Raw genomic sequence first — 19,853 nt, forward strand, 5'->3', positions numbered from 1 at the left:
TTGCAGAGGTGGGGTTTCACCATGTTGGCCAGGCTGTTCTTGAACTCCTGACCTCAGGTGATCCACCTGCCTCAGTCTATCAAAATGCTGGGATTATAGACATGAGCCACCATGCTCAGCCAGGACTCTGTCATTTCACTGTGCAGTCCTACAGACCTTCTCTTTCATCTGTACCTGTTTCACTAGCCAGGGCACCAGTCTCCTGAGGACTGCCTAGGTAAATGCCCGGATTAATTTGCTCCTCTAAGACATTTATAGACATTCTCTGTGGACAGATCATACACTCAGCAAAGAGCAGCAAACAGGTCTTAGCACCCTGTGAACCTGATACTGGGAGGGGCCCCACACCCTCTCATATCACCCTCATTTAGTCTTATTTATACAAGTAGCAAATTTAGGACTCAAGATCTGCCCTGTATCGATGTCTTTCTAGGCATTTTGTTGTCTGAAGTTTGTTATTTCTCCGGAAGAGATCATGGGAATAATAGCGCCTGAGGTCTTCTGTCACAGCGTGGCATGTCAGGGTCTTTTCTACCTGAATGTCAGTTTTGCTGGATATAACATTCATGGCTTACAGTTTCTTTTCTTAAATATGTACTCCATTTTCCTCAGGTACAAAGTATTGCTCTCAAAAAGGTAGATTCTAATTTCTTTCCCTTACATGTCACTTCTGCTTTTTTGTCTAGAAGCCCAGAAATTTTTATTTTTTATTTAAAGCCCAGTATTGTACTAGAATATGACTAATAACTTGCATTAGTCATTCTGAATAAAAATTCCATGCACTTTTTTTTTTTTAATTTATTTTTGAGACAGAGTCTCATTCTGTCACCCAGGCTGGAGTGCAGTGGCATGATCTTGGCTCACTGCAGCCTCTGCCTCCTGGGTTCAAATGATTTTCCTCCTTTCCTCCTGAGGCCTTTCCTTCTCCAAAGGCCTCAGCCTTTGGAGAAGCTGACATTAAAGGTGCCTACCACTACACCGGGTAATTTTTGTATTTTTAGTAGAGATGGGGTTTCACTATGTTGGCCAGGTTGATCCACCTGCCTTGGCCTCCCAAAGTGATGGGATTATAGGCATGAGCCACCGCGCCCGGCCCATGCACTTTTTCAATAAGCAGAATCTTCCAGTAAAGGTATGCTGAATTCATGGATAACATACTCTGGTGTACCCAATAATCACTGGGCCAAGAATTGGCTTTTATTTTAGTTGCCTCTGTTCCATGTGACTGTCAGCAGATTCTTCTCTTTGCTGGATCTAAATGGACCTCATTGGTAAAACTCTCAATTGAAAACACTTTATAGATTGATGAAAGTGAAGCCAGGGCTCTGTCAAGCCTTTGCTTTTTATGTTGTAGGAAGAGGGACTTGATTTCCCAGAGAAAGTCAAATCAGGGTCAGAATGACAAATTATTGGCTTTTTCTGTGTGTGGAGAAAGAGAAATTATAATAGATCTGAACAAGGTATTACACAAGTGAGCCCAAAATGGGTCTGTATTGAATATCCAGTGCCACGAAACTAGAGATGAGTAGCAGAAGGAAAATGGGAAAATTCAAAAATGTGGAAGTTAACAACACTCTTTTTATTGAGGTAAAATATACACATATAATTTATCATCTTTACCTTTATTTATTTTTCTTTTTTTTATTTTTTATTTTTGAGACAGAGTCTCGGTCTGTCACCCAGCCTGGAGTGCAATGGCGCCATCTTGGCTCATGCAACCTCCGCCTCCCGGGTTCAAGTGATTCTCCTGCCTCAGCCTCCGGAGTAGCTGGGACTACAGGTGCCTGACATCACACCTGGCTAATTTTTGTATTTTTAGTAGAGATGGGGTTTCACCATGTTGGCCAGGCTGGTCTCAAACTCCTGACCTCAGGTGATCTGCCCGCCTCGGCCTCCCAAAGTGCTAGGATTACAGGCATGAGCCACTGTGCCTGGCTTTACCTTTTTTTTTTTTTTTCCTTGAAACAGGATCTCACTCTGTCACCCAGGCTGGGGTGCAGTGGCTTGATCATAGGCCATTGTAACCTTGCACTCCTGGGCTCAAGCAATCCTCCCACCTTGGCCTCCGAGAATGCTGAGATTATAGGTGTGAGCCACTGCGCCTGGCCATCTTTACCATTTTTAAGTGAAAATTGGTGGTAATAAATACAGTTATATATATTCTTTTTCCCCCTTGTATCTCCCTTTCCCTCTTCCCTTTGCTGGCTTCTGGTAACCATCAATCCACTCTCCATCTTCATGAGATCTGCTTATTTAGCTCCCACAAATGAGTAAGGACATGTGATATTTGTCTTTCTGTGCTCGGCTTGTTTCTCTTCATGTAATGGTCTCCAGGTCCATCCATGTTGCTGCATATGACAAGATGTCATTCTTTTGTATGGCTGAGTGTTTATATGCTACATCTTCTTTATCCTGGGATAAAGCAAGCCTCCTGCTTCACCCTCCTGAGTAGTTGGGGCTACAGGCACATGCCACCATGCCCAGGTAATTTTTTATGTTTTGTAGAAACAGAATTACATTGTGTTGTCCAAGCTTGTCCTGAACTGCTGGCCTCAAGTGATTCTTCCACCTTGGCCTCCCAGTGTGCTGGGATTACAGGCATGAGCCACTGACACCCAGCCATGTTGGCCATTTTAATGTCTGCTTTTGAGAAATATCTGTTCAGATCATTTGCCCATTTTTAAATTGGATTAATTGGTTTTTTTTGCTATTGAGTTGTTTGAGCTCCTTATATATTCTGGTTATCAATCCCTTTTGAGATGGTTTGCAAATATTTTCTCCTATCCAATGGGTTGTCTTGAAGTAGGAGGTGGGACTTGATGCCAGTGGCAGGGCTCAGACATCAGACCAGATTGAGGACTAGCTAAAACAGGAAGAGGCAAAAGCACCTCTCCATAAGACATGGCCACCATTGTGCCGTGTCAGTTTACTGTTGCCATGGCAATATCTGGAAGTTACTGCCCCCTTCCATGGCAACAACTCAACGACCTGGAAGTTACTACCCTTTTTCTAGAAATTTATGCATAATTCACCTCTTAATTTACATATAATTAAAAGTAGGTATAAATAGGACTGCAGAACTGCCCCTGAGCTGCTGCTCTGGGCACACTGTCTATGGGGTGGCCCTGCTGAACAGGGGGCAGTATCTCTGTTGCTGCTGTACACGGCTGCTTCAATGAAAGTTGCTGCCTAACACCACCAGCTCGCCCTTGAATTATTTCCTGGGCAAAGCCAAGAACCTTCCCGGGCTAATTTTGGGGTTCACCTGCCCTGCATCAGTCTCTTCACTTCGTTGTTTCCCTTATATTTTCACTTGATGTAATTCCAACTGTCTATTTTTGCTTTGGTTGCCTGTGCTTTTGAGGTCCTACACAAAAAATCTTTCCCTAGAGCAATGTCCTGGAACATTTTCCGAATGTTTTCTTCTAGTAGTTTCATAGTTTCAGATCTTAGATTTAAGTCTTGCTGGGCTTGGTGGTGCAGATCTGTAATCTCAGAACTTTGGGAGGCCGAGGCGGAGGATTGCTTGAGTTCACGAGTTCAAGAACAGCCTAGGCAACATGGCAAAACCCCATCTCTACAAAAAATACAAAAATTAGCTGGGCATGGTGGTGTGTGGTACAGTCCCAGCTACTCGGGGGGCTGAGGCAGGAAGGTCACTGGATCCCGGGAAGGTTGAGGCTGTAATGAGCCAGGATAATGCCCCTGCACTCCAGCCTGGGTGACAGAGTGAGATCCTGCCTCCAAAAAGTTTTAAGTCTTTATTCCATTTTGATTTGATTGTTGTGTGTGGTGAGAGGCAAGAAATAGTTTAGTTTCATTCTTCTGCATATACTTATCCAGTTTCCCCAGCACTATTTAGTGAAAAGACTGACCTTTTCCCAGTGTATGTTCTTGGAACCTTTGTCAAAGATGAGTTAGTTGTAAGGCTGGGCGCAGTGGCTCATGCCTGTAATCCCAGCACTTTGGGAGGCTGAGGTGGGTGGATCACCTGAGGTCAGGACATGATGAAACCCTATCTCTACTAAAAATACAAAAATTAGCTGGGCATGATGGCACATGCCTGTAGTCCCAGAGGCTGAGGCAGGAGAATTGCTTGAACTTGGGAGGTAGAGGTTTCAGTGAGCTGAGATTGTGCCACTGCACTCCAGCCTGGGTGACAGAGCAAGAACACTCCATCTCAAAAAAAAAAAAAAAAAAAAAAAAATTAGTTGTAAATTCATATTCAAGGATTTATATCAGGATTCCCTATTCTGTACTATTCATCTATGTGGTCTGTTTTTATGCCAGTACCATGCTGTTTTGGTTACTATAGCTGTGTGGTATATTTTGAAGTCTGATAGTGTGATACATCCAGTTTTGTTCTTTTTGCTCAGGATTGCTTTGGTTATTTGAAGTCTTCTGTGGTTCCACATAAATTTTATATGTTTTTTATTTTTCTGTGAAGAATGTCATTGGTTTTGATAGGAATTGCATTGAATCTATAAATTGCCTTGGGTAGTATTATAATTTTAACAATAAAATCCTTGCAATCCATGAACATAACATGTAATATCTTTCCACTTTTTGTGTCCTTGTTAATTTCTTTCATTAGTGTTTTATAGTTTTCCTTGTAGAGCTCTTTTACTTCTTGGTAAATTTATTCCTGTGTGTTTTATTTTTATTTTGGTGCTACTGTAAATGAGCTTTCTTTCTTGATTTCTTTTTCAGAATGTTCTTTGTTGGTGTATAGAACTGGTACTAGCCTGGGCAACATGGTGAGACCCCATCTTATCTCTATAAAATTTTTAAAAAATCTAGCCAGGTATGATGGTGTGCACCTGTGGTCCCAGCTACTTGGGAGGCTGAAGTGAGAGGATTGCTTAGGTCCAAGAGATCAAGGCTGCAGTGAGCCATATTCGTGCCACTGCACTCCAGCCTGGGCAACACAGTGAGACTTTGTCTAAAAAAAAATAGAAATGCTACTGATTTTTGTATGTTGATTTTGTATTCTGCAACTTTACTAAATTTGTTGATCAGTTCTAACAGTTTTTTGGTAGAGTTTTTAGATTTTTTCAGGTATAAGATATGTCATCTGTGAACAAGGCTTATTTGACTTCTTCCTTTCAAATTTGGATGCCCTTTATTTCTTGTTCTTGCCTAATTGCTCTGGCCAGGACTTCTAGTATTATGTTGAATAATAGTGGTGAAAGTGAGCATCCTTGTCTTATTCCAGTCCTTAGAGGAAAGGCCTTCCATTTTTCCTCATTCAGTACAATGTTAGCTATGGGTTTGTTATACATGGTCTCCACTCTTTTTTTGAGCTATGTTATTTCTATATCCATTTTGATGAGGGTTTTTAATATGCTAAACTTTACCAAATTATTTTCCAGCATTTATTGAAATAATCATATTGTTTTTGTTTTTGCTTCTGTTTATGTGATGTATCATGTTTATTGATCTGCATGTGTTGAACCATCCTTGCATTCTTGGGATGAATCCCACTTGATCATGAAGCAGGATAGGTAGTCATTGAAGTAACCATGTTCTCAGGATGTAGTAACTGTGGTGACTATACAGTCAACACATTAAGCCTCAGTATTTGCATTGTAACTGAGCTCATTCAAGCAAAGCTATCTTCAGTAGGGACTTTCCCCTCTAGAGAGCATGCACAGTTTGATTTTACCTGTCCTCAAACTGACCCTTTGCTCATTCTAATAGTAAAAAAAACCACCCCTGGGTGGAGATTAAAATGCAGATGAGACAAGCAATGTATGAACAAGCATGTACAGCTACTGTGCATGGGCCAGAGGACCACCCAGAAGATGCTTACTACCAACACCTTTTCCAATCCTTTATGAATAATCTTGTAAGACTCTCATAAAGGCAGTCTTCCTAGTGCCAGTTTTTGCTGTCTTGCCCTTATGAGCAACAAAATTCACTCTTTCAGGGTGTACCATCTATTTTGCACCAAACTTTCAAATTATTATTATTATTATTTGAGATGTAGTTTCACTCTTGTTGCCCAGGCTGGAGTGCAATGGCACAATCTTGGCTCACTACGACTTCCACCTCCTGGGTTCAAGTATTCTCCTGCCTCAGCCTCCTGAGTAGCTGGGATTACAGACATGTGCCACCATGCCCAGCTAATTTTGTATTTTTAGTAGAGATGGGGTTTCTCCATGTTGGTCAGGCTGGTCTCAAATTCCCGACCTCAGGTGATCTGCCCACCTCGGCCTCCCAAAGTGCTGGGATTACAGGCATGAGCCACTGCGCCCAGTCCAAGAGAATCTTTTTCTTTTGCAATAAATTACTCTATGTTGCATCTCCTTTGCTGTGTGTCTCTTGTTTAAATTCTTTTAAACTAAGAAGACAAGATCCGAGGTCTTGCATCAGCCGTCAACAATCATGGGGAATGGTCTTTTTTTTTTTTTTGAGATGGAGTCTCACTCTGTCGCCCAGGCTGGAGTGCAGTGGCGTGATCTCAACTCACTGCAAGCTCCGCCTCCTGGGTTCAGGCCATACTCCCGCCTCAGCCTGCCGCCACACCCAGCTAATTTTTTGTATTTTTTGGTAGGGACGGGGTTTCACTGTGTTAGCCAGGATGGTCTTGATCTCCTGACCTTGTGATCTGCCTGCCTCGGCCTCCCAAAGTGCTGGGATTACAGGCGTGAGCCACTGTGCCTGGCCTGTGAATGGTCTTTTTGATGTGCTGTTAGATTCAATTTGCTAGTATTTTGTTGAGGATTTTGGCTCTATGTTCATCGGGAATATCGGCCTGTAGTTTTCTTTTTTGTTGTTGTGTCCTAGTCTGGTTTGGGTATCAGGGTAATGGTGGCCTTGTAGAGTGAGTTTGGAAGTGTTCCCTCCTCTTTAGTTTTTTGGAAGAGTTTGAGTAGGATTGGTATTGGTTCTTCTTTAAATATGTAGTAAAGTTCAGTAGTAAGCAGAACAGCATGTGCCTTTGGCTCCTGGAGCAGAGGATCCCTGTCTCTCAGTGCACGCACCATGCCTGGCATGGAACTGGCTTCAGACTCTACTTGTGGCATTAATAACTCCATTCTTTGGACTTTGCTCTTTTATATTTGCCTTTTGTAGAAGGCTGAGAAGTAAAAAAGAAATAACACTGGACTCACTTTCATGAACTAATTTCAAAAGCCTTTTGCTCACAAAGTAAAAACACTTCATATTTAGATCAAGGAAATTAATTAAACCAAATCAGTTTAAAATCACCATCACTAGACCATACTTTTTAATTTTTCTTTTGAGATGGAGTCTCACTTTGTCACCCAAGCTGGAGTGCAGTGGCATGATCACTGCAACCTCCACCTCCCAGGCTCAAGCGATTCTCCTGCCTCAGCCTCCCAAGTAGTTGGGACTACAGGCGTGTATCACCACAATCTATTTTTGTATTTTTAATAGAGATGGAGTTTCACCATGTTGACCATGTTGGTCTCAAACTCCTGACCTCAGGTGATCCACCCGTCTCAGCCTCCCGAAGTGTTGGGATTACAGGCCTGAGCCACAGCACCTGGCCTACAACGACTGCTTTGAAAGGACTTTTTCTCCATGATTAGGAAGATTCATGTTTAGAAGCTTGGTAAATAAATCCAAAACCTCTTCCCAGACAATGAGTTGACCATTCAAAGTCCTATTTTTTTTTTTTTTAACCTTTGCAAGTCACCACATCAAAAGTAAAAGATATTTTTATAATCTTACTCTTTTTCTTATATCACAACTTACATAAAATGAGAAGCACTTCTTTTTAAAAAGTTTTCAAAAGCATTTCATTGTGGTTTTAGATGATTTATAGGTGATCAGTTTGAAGAGTGAGAATGAAAGAACCAGCACATATAGGGGAGGGCTGGGGAAGGGATTTGATTATATATTTAAGTGATTGAGTTCAGTTCTCTCTCATTTCCTGGGCAATAGTTCTCTCTTTTTTTCAGATTATTCTGATCATTTCAAATTAAAGCAAAGACACATGATTAGTTCTCAAGTCCTGTGTTCTCATTAGGAAAAATAGAAAAACATGCAACTCTTTAAGTGAACATGGTGAAAACACTGTGTTAGAGGTCCTTTCATAGCGCCTTTGTCCAGATGTTTGGACCAAGGCCCCCGAGGGCATGGAGAGCCAGCCTGCAGGACAGAGTAGGATGTGCCTGCAGGGAAGGTCCTAGCTCACCAGAGACAGAAGAGGCAGACCCCCTTCTTCCAGGCCTTGGTCTTCTACATCCTAGCTCAGTGGTCATTTATTTGTCAGGCCCTTCATTTTACTGATTTAATAATGTGTTTAAGGCAGGGCACGATGGCTCACACCTGTAATCCCAGCACTCTGGGAGGCCGAGGTGGGCAGATCACCTGAGGTCGGGCGTTTGAGACCAGCCTGACCAACATGGAGAAACCCATCTCAACTTAAAAAAAAAAAAAAAAGCCCGACGGGGTGGCGCATGCCTGTAATCCCAGCTACTTGGGAGGGGGAGGATGAGGCAAGAGAATAAAACTTGAACCCACGAGGTGGAGGTTGCAGTGAGTTGAGATCGTGCCATTGCACTCCAGCCTGGGCAACAAGAGCGAAATTCTGACTCAATAATAATAATAATAATAATAATAATAATAATAATGTGTTTAAATAATTTATTTCATGTCTCTGCACCTTCACTCCATTTCTTTTCAAAGAAACAGATAAAAACAAAAATAAAACGTCATAGTTCTGGGCCGGGCACGGTGGCTCACACCTGTGATCCCAGCACTTTGGAAGGCTGAGGTGGGTGGGTTATTTGAGGTCAGGAGTTTGAGACCAGCCTGGCCAACACAGTGAAACTCCACCTCTACTAAAAATGCAAAAAAATTAGCCAGGCGTGGTGGCAGACACCTGTAGACCCAGGTCTTGGGAGGCTGAGGCAGGAGACTCGCTTGAGACCGGGAGGTGGAAGTTGCAGTGAGCTGAGATTGTGCCATTGCACTCCAGCCTGGGTGACACAGCGAGACTCTCCAAAAAAACAAAGAAGTCACAGTTCTACTTGACCCGGCAGCAGGCTTTAAAACCAGAGGCTTTAATTCTCCAAATTTCCTCATTTGTCAAAATGCAGAAGCCAATCTAAGTAAATCACCTAGGATGGCAGCAAGCTACATAAGTTCAGGGCCGAAATGTGATATTTCTTCTGAATCTCTCTTTCTTTTCTTACAACATCAGAGAAATGCATAACAAATAGCACCAAACCCAGGGGCTCCACATTTATTCCTCTTTCCGGAGAAAATAAATTCTAGCCACCATATTTCTCAATAGGAACCGACATGTAAGGAGAATGAATTTATTCATTCATGACCCATGTATTCAATCCTGATAAATATACTTTATTCTGGTCTTCAATAGCAAATATGACCGGAGAGCCAGAAGGTCAGTGGTCCTGCTCTGAGCTGTGCAGGTGGGGCTGTCTCTGGGTGGTGGGAGGCTCGGGTGGGTGTTTCTGACCTGGGCATCTTTGCCCAGAGGAGCAGAAGTGAACACACGCCCTTCCACAGGGCTTTTCTGCTGTCGTGGGTTGGCAGGACGGTTGTGGCTCCGTTTAGGGTCCGCAGCTGGGCAATGAGAGGACTGAAGGGGCCTTTCTCAGGCAGTGGCGTCTGTAAGTCAGCAGACGGCGCCCGAGGTCGCTGGGCCCGCCCTGTGTGCGGGTCTTTCTGGTTGACTCCCCAGGCTCTTGCGCGGGGACTCAACCCTGAACACGGAACGCAGTTCCTCCGTCTGAGACCTCCTCACTCTCGCAGGACGCACAGTTGCACACATGAGCCCCTCACCTGTCACAACCCACGCTCTTTCTTACACACCCTCCCACTCCCACCCACACCACCTCTCTCAGATGTATGCTCCAGAATTTTCTCTCTACCCACAGCCGCAGACGCCCCCACCGTACGTGCAAATGTGCACACTGGGTGCGGTAGATCCCCGCCTCCTGCACACGTGCACGCGTTTCCAGCCTTGCACTTTGTCTCACACGTTTTCTCACCTAGAGACCCCATTTCAGACACACAAACCCTCTCAGCCTTCTCTCTTGCCTCCCAACCCCTTAAAACGAAAATCCTTTACTTCCTCCGGAATTTACTCTCTTCCTGGAATGCCCGTCTGTCTTCTGGCTGATCCTATAGGTCAGTCCTCTCCTGCCCCTTGGTTCCAACAGCCCCTTTCATGCCAGTTTTTGTCACGTGCCTCTTACCACGCTGAAGTGAAACTGATCCAGCCATCACAGCATGCCCTAACTCAGGGGTCTGCAAACAATGGACCCAGAAAGGCTGATTGTTTTCCCCCAGCTTTATCTGAGTATGCTTGAAAAGTAAACATTGTATATATTTAAAGTGGGCAACCAGATGTTTAACACACATTGTGAAATGATCACGGCAAACTAACACACCCATCATCTTATATTGTTACCGCTTTCTTTCTTTTTTGGAGGTGGGGTGGTTAAGGATGTTAAGATCTATTCTCAAGAAATTTCAGGTATACAATGGAGTGTTGTTACACGCTGTACATTCACATCATCAGAACTTACTCATCTTGTATAACTGAAACTTTATACCCATTAAATAACACCCCATTTTTTCCCACCCTTAGTCTCTGGCAACCACTATTCTACTCTACTCTCTGCTTCTATGAGTTTGATTATTTTAGATTCCACATATAAGTGAGATCGTGCAGTATTTATTTTTTTTCTTGAGATAGAGTCTTGCTGTGTCTCCCAGGCTGGAGTGCAGTGGTGCCATCTTGGCTCACTGCAACCTCTGCCTCCTGGGTTCAAGCGATTCTGCCTCAGCCTCCCGAGTAGCTGGAACTACAGGCGTGCACCAGCACAATCTATTTTTGTATTTTTAATAGAGATGGAGTTTCACCGTATTGGCCATGCTTGTCTCAAACTCCAGACCTCAGGTGATCCACCTGCCTCAGCCTCCCTAAGTGTTGGGATTACAGGGGTGAGCCACCGCACCAGGCCGAGATCATGTAGTATTAGTCTTTCTGTGCTTGCTTATCTCACTTAGCACAGCAGGTTCATCTAGGCTGTGGAAAATGACAGGATTTCCTTCTTTTTTGGAGCTGAATAACATTCCGTTGTGTAGACACGTTTCCCTCATCCATTCACCTGTGGATGGACGTTATTTTCCATAACGGCTGTACAAATTTACATTTTTACTAACAGTGTACAGCATTCCCTTTCCCCCACATCCTCAATAATGAGAGGTGACAATATGCTAGCAGCCCTAGCTCTAGGCGCCTCCTCGGCCTCAGCGTCCACTCTGGCGGCGCTTTAGGAGCCCTTCAGCCTGCCACGGCACTGTGGGAGCCCGTCTCTGGGCTGGCGGAGGCCAGAGCCGGCTCCCTCTGCTTGCGGGGAGGTGTGGACGGAGAAGCGCGGGCGGGAACCGGGGCTGCGCGGCTCTAGCGGGCCAGCGCGAGTTCCAGGGGGGCGTGGGCTCGGCGGGTCCTGCACTCGAAGCAGCCTGCCGGCGCTGCCGGCCCTGGGCGTGAGGGGCTTAGCACCAAGGCCAGCAGCTGCAGAGGGTGCGCCGGGTCCCCCAGCAGTGCCGGCCCGCCGGTGCTGGCCTTGAGTTCTCGCCAGGCCTCAACTGCCTCCCCGCGGGGCAGGGCTCGAGACCTGCAGCCCGCCATGCCCCAACGTGGGCTCCCGCGCGGCCCGAGCCTCCCCGACGAGCGCCGCCCCCTGCTCCGCGGCGCCCAGTCCCATCAACCACCCAGGGCCTGAGGAGTGCGAGTGCATGGCGCTGCAGTGGCAGGCAACTCCGCCGGCGCCCGCGGCCCCAGCAAGTAACGCACTACGTGGAACTCGCTAGGCTCCTGAGTCTAGTGGGGATTTGGAGAACTTTTATGTCTAGCTGGGGGATTGTAAATGCACCAGTCAGCACTCTGTGTCTAGCTCAGGGATTGTAAACGTACCAATCAGCACCCTGTCAAAATGGTCCAATCAACTCTCTGTGAAATGGACCAATCAGCTTTCTGTAAAATGGACCAATCAGCTTTCTGTAAAATGGACCAATCAGCAGGATGTGGGTGGGGCCAGATAAGGGAATAAAAGCAGGCTGCCGGCACTGCCCTGTGGCAACTTGCGTGGGTTTTCTGTTTGGAATGGGGGCGGTTTTATTCTTCGTCTGTTTGCAATGAATATTGTTGATGTTCAGTCTTTGGGTCAGTGCTACCTGTATGAGCTATAACGCTCTTAAGGAAGGTCTCCAGCGTTAGTTTTGAAAACAGACCACGAATCCAGTAGAACGAAAAAACTCCAGACTCACCATATTTAAGAACTGTGACACTTTACTGCAAGGGTCCGTGGCTTAATTCTTGAAGTCACTAAGACCAAGAACCCACCAATTCCGGACGCAACACTTGTTATCTTCTTTTGGATAATAGCCATTCTAACAGGTATGAGGTGATGTCTCATTGAGGTTTTGATTTTTGATTTGCATTTCCTTGATGATTAGTGCGGTTTAGCACTTTTTCTTACACCTGTTGGACGTTTATATGTCTTCTGATAAACATTTGTTCAGGTGTTTTGCCCATGTTCAATCAGGTGATTTGTTTTTGACTACTGTGTTGCGTGAGTTCCGTATATATTCTGGATATTGCTGCCTCATGAGTTGTGCGGTTTGCAAATACCTTCTCATAATCTGTAGGCTGCTTGAATGTCATTTTCCTCTGTCGTGCAGAAGCTTTTTAGTTGGACGCAACCCCACTTGTCTGTGTATTCATTGTGCTTTTGATGCTGCATCCAGAAACATTGCCCAGACCAACATCGGGAAGCTTTTGCCTTGTGTTTTCTTCTGGTAGTTTTATGATTTCAGGTCTTACATTGAAGTCTCTAAACCATTTTAAGTTGCTTTAGAATATGCAAAGGAGGCGCTTCAAAAAGCGCTAGGTTCAGCAGATCCTTCCTGTGAGGAACTGCCTTGGGATTACAGCAGGATTGCTTGGCCTCCCCCATGCATCTCTGCAGTGACCAGGGCTGTGTCAGCGTGGCTGGCGGGGGTAGGGGGAGCATGGTACTGAGGACTCCATATGGGAAAAGGGAAGAGGAAGAGTTAGCCAATCAGGGTCAGGTTATTATCAGGAGAGCACTTGAGACAAAACAGTCCATCCCCCTGTGGGGGATTCTCGTTAATGTAGATGAACACACATCCGAGAAAATGTCACCTACACTGATACATGGTGGTGACAACGCCTCCTCGGTTCTGGATAGGACATAGGCATTTCTCCAGTTCTCTGTTAAAATACACACACGTTTTTACTAGGAATAAAATCTGTTGCACTCCTATCATTTAGTAAACCACATAATCCATTAGGTGATCTGCAAATGTTTAACTCGTAACTTCCATAATACATTAATTTGAACTTACAGAAATAAAAAGGAAAGCATTTGGAAATGGATCCCAGAAATAGGACATTTATATAGGAAACGTCATAAAACATAAGATTCAATGAGATGGTGACAATAACAGTCGGCTCAATTTATAATCTAATCAAATTACATTAATTGTAATCATGAAATGTCCCGTATTTTTCTCCTATGACTTCGTATAGTGCAGACAAGCAGAAACTTCGTACACCACTAAGTAATTTTCTGACCCTGTTGCTTTGCAGCGAGTGTTTTACTTGGCCTCAGGATGGCCTGAAGCATCGTGGTGGCTGGGTTCATCCCAAGGCAGATAGGACACCCTGATCACTGTTAGGTGTAACTGAAGGAGCCAAAAAAGGGCTCAGGGGCTCCTCAGCAGAGACTCTCCTGAAAGTATAGATGTGGGATCCACCCTGAGCATCAAAAAAAGGAAACATTCTGCATGCCTATAGCCAGACAACTCCCCACTTGCTGTACTGTGCGGTCTACAAAGAGAAAGTTGGGGGCACCATGCTGGCAGAGAGGCAGCCTCCAGCCCTCAAATGCACAGTCCAGAATCCACGCTGTGTGGTCAGTTGGATCTTCCCTTTTCAGTGGATGGATTCTCTGCAGACTCTCAGGTCCCATTCTGTGCCTGTTCCCATGTCCACCTCCCAGTAGTGGCGGCCACAGGTGAAGCAAGGGGAGCCCAGGACACACACGGACAAACGGAATCTCTCAGCAAGGTCTTGCCGATTCGGTTTGATGCGCCCAGATCGGATGCTCCTGAGTCGTCAGAAATGAGGGGGAAGTTGTTGGCCGTGTGAGCATCCCATCCAAGGTCACATCGGCTGTGAAAAAAAAAAAAAAAAAACAGGTCACCTGCTCAGCAAATGGACAGAAGCCAAGCCCATGTCTCCCATCTACTTCAAAGTCCCAAATATCTCTTGACTTTAGTTTCTTTAATTCTGCTGCTTATCCTGAACTCAAAACTTTTTATGAGGCAACTTCCCTGACTAGTTCAAATTCTCACAGGTATGCTTGGTGGAAATACCTGATACATTTTTCTTTTTTTTTTTTTTTTGGAGACAGTTTCACTCTGTGACCCAGGCTGGAGTGCAGTGGCATGATCTCGGCTCACTGCAACCTCTGCCTCCCGGGTTCAAGCAATTATCCCACCTCAGCCTCCTGAGTAACTGGGATTACAGGCATGCGCCACAGATCTGGCTAATTTTTGCGTTTTTAGTAGAGAACGGGTTTCACCATGTCGGCCAGGATGGTCTCGAACTCCCAACCTCAGGTGACCCACTGGCTTCAGCCTCACAAGGTGCTGGGATTACAGGCGTGAGCCGCCATGCCTCGCTGGTGATACCTCTTATTCACAGTGGAAATTTTTGTTTTACTGTCATGTGTTTGCTTCATTGGACTTTTCTTCATTTAGAGTGGAGGGTCTGTGAAGGCAGACATCATGACCGTCTTTCTAGCACCTTGATGCATGAACAAATGATAATTAAGACAATGCAAGTGATCAATATTAAATGAAATATTTCTCTTTCCACATTTTATTGCTCCAATTTAAATAGTCCCTAGAGCATAATTTCAGGCTTTTATTTTCCGTGTTTGTAAACTAATTATGCACAGTTCTGACGGCAGATGGGCTATCTCTGCAGCTGATGGTCTGATGACAGAGGTACCAGTCCTGGGCATTAAGAGGATCCAAGGCCAAGGGGAGGAAGGGGGCCTAGATGGAAGAATGGTTTCCATCCTACATGGGAGGTGAGGCCTTAAGCAAAACAATGGTAAATTTAAAAGCCAAGAGAAAGGTATTTGAAAGTTGTTAGCCATCAGTGACTGTAGGGAAAAGGGGCAGCATATACAAAGGTGTATAATTTAAGGTATTGGGTATGTGGTTGACAGGTGAAGCCACCAATGTTCATGGAGGAAGAAAGGAAGGGAAGCAGTATAATCTGGCCTAGAGAAAATTGTCAGGCCGTGTGTGGGGGCTCATGCCTCTAATTCCAGCACTTTGGGAGGCCAAGGCAGACGGGTCACTTGAGGTCAGGAGTTCAAGACCAACCTGGCCAACATGGTGAAACTGTATCTCTACTAAAAATACAAAAATTAGCTGGGTGTGGTGTGGGCGCCTGTAGTCTCAGCTACCTGGGAGGCTGAAGCAGGAGAATTACTTGAATCCAGGAGGCAGAGGCTGCAGTGAGCTGAGATCATGCTTCTGCCCTCCAGCCTAGGCGGAGAGCAAGACTCCATCTCAAAAAACAAAAAAAACTCCACCAGGTGCGGTGGCTCACGCTTGTAATCCCAGCACTTTTTGAGGGTGAGGCAGGTGGATCACCTGAGGTCAGGAGTTCCAGACCAGCCTAGTCAACCTGGTGAAACCCTGTGTCTACTAAAAATACAAAAATTAGCTGGGCATGGCAGTGGATGCCTGTAATTCCAGCTACTCAGGAGGCTGAGGCAGGAGAATCACTTGAACCCAGGAGGCAGAGGTTACAGTGAGCGTGAGTCATGCCACTGCACTCCTGCCTGGGTGACAGAGCAAGACTCCATCTCAAAAAAAAAAAAAAAAAAAAAGAAAAAATTGTCCAGAACATCGTGAAAAAAAATCTACAGAACATGTTATCCTTTAAGTGAAGATCAAAATCCTTTATGATCACCAATGTGGATTTTATAGATTACAGTAAGACATCAGGGGATTGATTGTTGTTTAGTGGTAAGTTAGTGAAAGAAATGAGTTGAGTGGAAATGGACAAGGAAGGAGGAAGGGGGCTCCAAACAAGATGTGGGCAGACTGAATCTGCCCTCCATATTTCAGTAGAGAGATGGTGAGGTGTTGGTAGGTGGATGAGTGGAGATCATGAGTGTCGGGGAAGATACCGTGCAGGAGCCAGCAATGTCGGGACATCATAGGAGCCCACTACCATTTATAGGTGTAACTCTTTGCCCAGGCTGACCGCGATCTCTTCATTTAAATGTCCCTTCCCTCCAGAGTTATGCAGTCTGATAGTATTTTGTGGAGCCAGGGCCACTGTTGAAGCCCATGGGGCACAGATGAGGAGACCAGAGTCTGCAACTCACCTTACACAGGAACAAACACCGCAGGTGCTTGATTCCAAACTCTTCCCAACCCTGGGGTGAGGTTGCTTGGTGCAATAGGTGCCAACATTCACTGTGTGTTAGAATTATCAGGGCAATCTTAATGTCAGAGTCCTGGGAACCTCAGCTAGAAATAATTCAAATTCAGTTGCTCTATGTTTTTGCTACTCAGCAAAGTTCCCAATGAAAGGATACCGATCCTGAGATCTCCCAGTTCAGAATTTGCGTTCTAACAAGATCCCCAGGTAATTGGAGCACAGTAAGTTTTGAGAAATTCCTTGTCTGGGCCATGACCTGGACATCGGTAATTTTTCTTGGGGATCACCAGGTGATTCTATAAATTATCAGGGCTGAGACTAACTGATGCTCGAGGAACATGTCAATTTTAGGTGCCAGACAGCAGCTAATCACCATAAGGAACGGGAAGCCAATTACACAAGTGATTTTTTTGGCCTGGTCGTGGGAAGGGGACAGGGTATGCAGATTTCCTTACCGTGGTATTTCCTCATCCTTGGATTTATCTGTAGAAATCATCTTCAGTTTGGGCTCCAGTTCCTTCATGTGAGAAAACCACCTCCTCAGTTGCTGGTTGGACATGGTTTTGTTCTGAGATACCGTGGAACAGCAATAGCAAAATAGCTCCTGCCCATGGGGCTCCATCTGTAGTGAATTGATGCACTTGAGGCAGACGGTGCATCCACACTCCAGGGACACTGGTTTTTCTAGGTAGGCTGCGCAGACGGGACAGCTGCTTGCTGCTTGTAAGAGTCCAGCCATAGCCACTGCCAGAGGGAAAGTGAACAAGGGAATGAATTTCCATGAGTTGAAAGCCTGTTCATTGCGACAAATGACAACCTTTCCATGCCTAGAGGTATTCTGTTCCAGCTATCATCCATCAAACAAAACCATGAGTACAAATGCTCAAGCACTTGCCTGTGTCTTCAGAAATTTGAAGTTCTATTGGGAAAGAGAGTCACAAGTCATCACTATGCTCGGAGCTGAGGCAGAGGAAGGGTCCGTTCTGGTAACCCAGCAGCTGTGCCAGCAGATGCACCTGAGCCCATGACACAGGAGCAGCCATGTGAAATGCACTGAGCTGGGGTCATTTCACCACCTCCTGGGGGAGCCCAAGCAAGACATTAACATATGAATTAGGAGCCAGGCAGAGTAGCTCACATGTGTAATCCCAGCACTTTGGGAGGCTGAGGTAGGGAAATCCCTTGAGCCCAGGAGTTCGAGATCAGCTTGGACAACATAGGAAGACCCCATCTCTACAAAAACTGCAAAAATTAGTGAGCAGAGATCACACCATGTCACTTCAACCTGGGCAACAGAGTAAGACCCTGTCTCACCAAAAAAAAAAAAAAAAAAAAAAAAAAATTACATCTTTCCTGCATCCTTGGAACTGAATAACAAAGTGGCTGCCACCATTCCTAGAGTGAGGGGATCCAGGGTGATTTTTCAACACAGAGGCAGCCCTCAGACAACCTTTGTTGAATTCATGAATTACTAATTTCTTTCATTTTCCTAGGTCATAACCCCCATTTCTAAACATCTGAGAAGGAAAAACAAAACACAGAGGCGTGGACTTACCTCTTCTGCTGGAAGCTCCTCTGTCTTCCAGCTGCTTCCGCCAAGAGCTTTAGACTCAGGCACTGTGCTTTTGGCCACTGAGATCTGCCTGCCGCCTTACTTTATATAACATTCCCAAGTACCTAGAACTCTTCAGTGGGATTTCTGCCCAGCCAGTGAGGCTCCAGGCACTGTGCTCTTGTTCACTGGGATATGCTGCCTCTTTCTATTGCCTCATATAAAGGCAGGTATTTGCCTACACATCAGTCTGCTGGGTTTTCAGTGCAACCCAAACTGCAAGATCTTGCTGGAGCCCAACTCAGGTTCAGGTGACTTGTTCTGCAAAGGGTGAAAAAGAGGATCAGAAGTTTGAACTGTGAATAAATTAGTAAGAATTTCTCTATGGAATTCTGCCAGCGACATGTCACCAGTTGTCTTTCTTGAAACACATTTTGGGAGGAGGTTGCCTCCAGGATCTGAGAGTAGCAACTGAGGAATCAGCACAATCTATTGCTGGCTCCACACAGTGGGTCAGAAAAATCCACAACTGGCCACACAACCGAGTTCATCCAGAACAGCAGTCAATGGAAAGTACTGTGGAAAAGTAGTGGAGTTCATTCAGTCATCATGATTCTGGTTGGATCAGTTTCCCATTTTTAAGACAAAACCGTTCTATTTACTGTCTCTCTAGTTTTCTTTCTTAGAATATTATGAACTAAGAGTCATAAGCTGAAAAAGCAGAAGGCAGCTTTTTCAGACTGATTTATCTCACTGAGCAATATACATTGACTGCCGGTACCTGGCTTTGAGATCACCTTCATGGACCCCAATTCCCTTTCGCAGCCTTGCAAGACCTCATGTTGGTTCTGGTGGGAGCTGCTTCCCATCTGCTGAGGCCCTTCAGATGTACCCCAGTGGTGGCAGCAAGGCCTCCACCAAGGACACCACAAGCCTCCTGAACTGAAGTCTTGCAGCTCCAGCCCAACTTGAAATTTCCCAGTAACCATTCAGCCACTACCCAGCCAGTACTGGGAGTCTTTGATGGACAGCAGCATGCACCCCCACCTCTGACTGCTCTTTCCGGTGTGGAGATCTGGTAACTCAGCTCTAGCTCCAGCTTCAACCTCCACTCTAGGGCCTAACTGCCAGGGCAGCCCAACACAGTCAGCTTTGGAGGTTAGTCATCTGCAAATTCTGTCTTGGACACCGCCCCCCAGCACCCAGATGGTCTTTACCATACCTCCTTTATCACCCTGGTTCCCCCACTGCCTCTGGCTCTGCATCTGCTGCCTGTGCTCCTAGCACTGGGAACAGTGTTCAGCCCCACATTGAGCAGCCCTGCTCCACATTGGGCAGCACAAGCCCAGCTTCTTGAGGCTGGCAGTTTCAGTAGCACCCATGGGCTCTGGGAGCAGAGAAGCAACCCCAGATCTGAGTTCCAACTTTGTGTCACTCAACAGCACAGCAGGAAGGAGAGGGGCCTGAGCACCACACACCCCGTGGGGGAAGTTTCGACCTGAACAGGTGGGGCTCCCCTAGCTGGAGGACCCCTTGGTGACCTAGGGACCCAGTGCTGGAAACAATTGCCTCTTTGGAGGCACTGTTGTCTCTCCTTTGAGTCACATCCCCGGAGAATCACCCAAGCAGAAACCTCTAACTTGGGGGCCCAGGGCTGCCCCTAGTTTCAAGTCCGGGCCAGGATCTGACCCTAGCAACCTTGCTTCTCTCTGGGTGTGGAGAAGAGAAACCTCAATTCTGTGGCCTCCCAGTACCCTGTCGAGGGTTCTGCTGGTCACAGAACTCCAGGGCCAT

At 45.7% G+C, this 19,853-nt stretch overlaps 1 pseudogene; it reads right to left on the reverse strand.

Annotated features, from left to right (window-relative positions):
• Positions 1-13,411: 13,411 nt before the first annotated feature.
• On the reverse strand, positions 13,412-17,246 carry LOC105494612 (ret finger protein-like 3; annotated as a pseudogene).
• Positions 17,247-19,853: the final 2,607 nt, after the last annotated feature.

Source organism: Macaca nemestrina, chromosome 10 (genome assembly GCF_043159975.1).
Source record: "Macaca nemestrina isolate mMacNem1 chromosome 10, mMacNem.hap1, whole genome shotgun sequence".
Classification (NCBI taxonomy): Eukaryota; Metazoa; Chordata; class Mammalia; order Primates; family Cercopithecidae; genus Macaca; species Macaca nemestrina.